The following is a 3,400-nucleotide window of genomic DNA, read 5'->3' on the forward strand; positions in this document are numbered from 1 at the left end:
CCCAAGTGTGGTATAGTTGGATTTTCAGGTACATATATATCCAATTTTTGGTGGAATCTCCAGATTGATTTCCATTGTCGTTTTTTACCAGTTTGCAATGGAGGAGTATTCTTTATTCACACCCTTGCCAACATGTGCTTTCACCTGAGGTTTTGATCATAGTCATTGTGATTGGTGTAAGGTAGATTCTCAGGGTCAGCCTCAACAGCTTTAATTTGATTTCTCTGATCACTAAGGACTTTGAACATTTTTATAAGTGCTTCTGAGCTATTCTATATTCCTCTGTTGTCAATTCTCTGTTTAGTTCTATAACTCATTTTTTTTAAATTTGTTTTTTTGGTGTATTTTTGTGGTTAGCTTCTTGAGTTTTTTAAGAAATATATTTTATTTATAAGTCCTCTATTGGATATGGGATTAGTGAAGACTTTTTCCCAATCTCTAGGTTGACAGTTTTTCCTATTGACTAGGTCCTTTGCCTTACAGAAGCTTTCTAATTTCATGAGGTCCCATTTATCAACTCTTGGTCTTAGAACATAAGCCATTGGAGTTCTGTTTAGGAAATTTCCCACTGAGCCAATGAGTTCAAGGCTCTTTCCCACTTTCTCTTCTATTTGATTCAGAGTATCTGTTTTTTGTTTGTTTGTTTGTTTTTGTTTTTTTGTTGTTTTTGTTTTTGAGTGTGGGGAGTTGCAGGCTGGTCTTCAGTTGAGCTGAAGTCTGAATCCCGATGGTCATAATTCACCTACATGACACAGTAGGAATTCCCTCATGCTCCTGGAACTCTGGCTCCTGCCTAAGTTACCACTCCCCACATCCCCCACAAAAGAAGCATGATCCTTAGTCACATAGGCAATGGCCCAAGCTTCTGACCATGAGGCTAAACTCCTCCCCAGTTACCTAGCAACAATAAAGACCATAAAAGAGGTGGTTATGCCCCCACTTGGCTCTCTCACTCCTTCTCTCTCCCCTCTCTTTGTCTTCTCTCCTCTCTCCTTTCTTTGTCCTCTCTTCTCCACTCTCCCTCTTAATCTCTTTCTCTCTAGCCTTTTCTCTCTCTCCCTCTCTCTCTGTCTCTCTGTGTCTCTCTCTGTCTGTCTCTGTCTCTGTCTCTCCCTTCTCTCTTTCCCCCTGAATTTCTATAATAAAGCTCTTAAACCATAGAGAGTCTTTGCTCCATCAAGGCTGTGCACACTCTGGTTAGTGTTGGAAACCTCTTCCCTTAACCCTCTGTCCTATAATCCTGGGGCTACAGGGTTTGGCCCTGGGGCACCCAGTGGCAATTCCCCACACTTGAGGTTCTTGATATATTTTGACTTGAGCTTTGTGCAAGTTGACAAATATGGATATAGTATCATTTTTCTACCTGCTGACTGTGGGAACTAAAAGGAGCTGGGGAAAGAAGGGGAAGGGAGGATAGCCCACATCTAGCTAGAGTTCCTCCTATGCTCTGGGCAGGCAGACATGGGAGAGCTGCCAGACGCTTTCCACTTGGCCCCGGGTGGGCATCTAAGCCACTGACCACACTCGACAGGGGTTGGACAAGGGGCAGCTCCCAACTGGGGCCCAGAGGCAACACCCTGTAGTCCCGGGTTATGGGAGAGAGGGCTGAGTGAGGTTTCAACGCAGGCGAGAGTAGATGCAGATGAACAAAGACAGTCTATGGTTTTAGAGCTTTATTATAGAAAGGCAGGGGAAAAGAGAGAAGGTGGAAAAGGAGAGAGAGAAGAAAGGCTAAAGAATAAGAGGAAGAGAGAGGAGAGGGGAGAGGAGAAGACAAAGAGAGAGGAGAAAGAAGAGGAGAGAGTAAGAGCAAGAGAGCAAGAGGAGTGAGAGGAGTAAGAAAGCGAGGAGGGGCCAAACAGCCCCTCCTAAAGTATGCTGCTATCTTTTCTGTTGCTAGGTAACTGGAGAGGAGTCTAGCCTGAAGGTCAGAAGCTTGGGACATTGCCTACATGACTACTAACAATGCTTCTTTCGTGGGGACTGAAGGTGTGGTAACTTCAACAAGAGCCTTGAGTTCCAGGAGACATGAGAGAACTCTTTCTGTCCCATGTAGGTGAATTATCACCACCAGTTCCCGGGGTTCAACATCTAGCCTCAACTGGAAACCAGGCTGTCTGTGTATAGCTCAGTGCCCAACAGCTGACTGCCAGTTATACCAGCACCAATTGTTGAAGATGTTTTCTTTTTTCCATTGTATCTTTTTGGCTTCTTTGTTAAAGATCAAGTGCCCAGGAGTATGTGGTTTTATTTCTGAGTCTTCAATTCTATTCCATTGATCAACCATTGATCAATGTGTCTGTCTCTGTAGTAATACTATGCAGCTTTTTTTTTAATCACTATTGTTCTGAGGTATAGCTTGAGATTGGGGATGATGATTCACCCAGAATTTCTTTTATTTTTAAGAATTATTTTCCTTATTCTGGGTTTTTCATTTTTACAGATGAATTTGAGAATTGCTCTTTCCATCTATTTAAAGAATTGTTGGGATTTTGATGGGGATCATATTGAATCTGTAGTTTGCCTTTGGTAAGATGGCCATTTTTGCGATGTTAATTCTGCCAATCCATGAGCATGGGAGATCTCTCCATTTTCTGAGATCTTTGATTTCTTTCTTGAGAGACTTGAAGTTATAATCATACAGATCTTTCACTTGTTTGGTTAGAGTTACCACAAGATATTTTATATTATTTGTGGCTATTTTGAAGAGAATTGTTTCCCTAATTTTTTTCTCAGCCTGTTTCTTTATTTTTACATTTCCAATGTTATCCCTGTTCCTGATTTCCCCTCCAAAAACCCCCGATTCCATTACTCCTTCCCTTGCTCACCAACAAACCCACTCCCACTTCCCTGTCTTGGCATTCCCATAAACTGAGGCATGAAGTCTTCACAGAAACAAGGGCCTCTCCTCCCACTGATGTCCAACAAGGCCATCCTCTGCTACATATGTGGCTGGATCCATGGGACCCTGCCTGTGTACTCTTTGGTTGGTGATTTTGTCCGCGGGAGCTTTAGGGGTACTGGCTGGTTCATATTGTTGTTCCTCCTATGGGACTGCAGACCCCTTTATCTCCTTCAGTACTTTCTCTAGCTCCTCCAATTGGGGACCATGTGCTCAGTCCAATGGTTGGCTGCAAGTACCCACCTCTGCATTTGTCAGGCACTGGCAGAGCTGTTGCGTCCAACTCGACCAGCAAGGAAAATGCAACCACCGGTTCTTCTTAAAGCAGTTTACTCAGGCAGCTTCTCTCTTCAAATCCCCTGCGCTTCAGGGTACAAGTGTTTTTATCCACTCAAGCCACAACCACACCTCAACCAATCACCACAGGTCACATCACCTCACCAGGCAGGCTTGCTCAGCCAATCAGGGATTAAGGGTGAGCCATCCACCAAATATGGG

This window comes from Mus caroli, chromosome 19, assembly GCF_900094665.2.
Source record: "Mus caroli chromosome 19, CAROLI_EIJ_v1.1, whole genome shotgun sequence".
NCBI classification, from domain to species: Eukaryota; Metazoa; Chordata; class Mammalia; order Rodentia; family Muridae; genus Mus; species Mus caroli.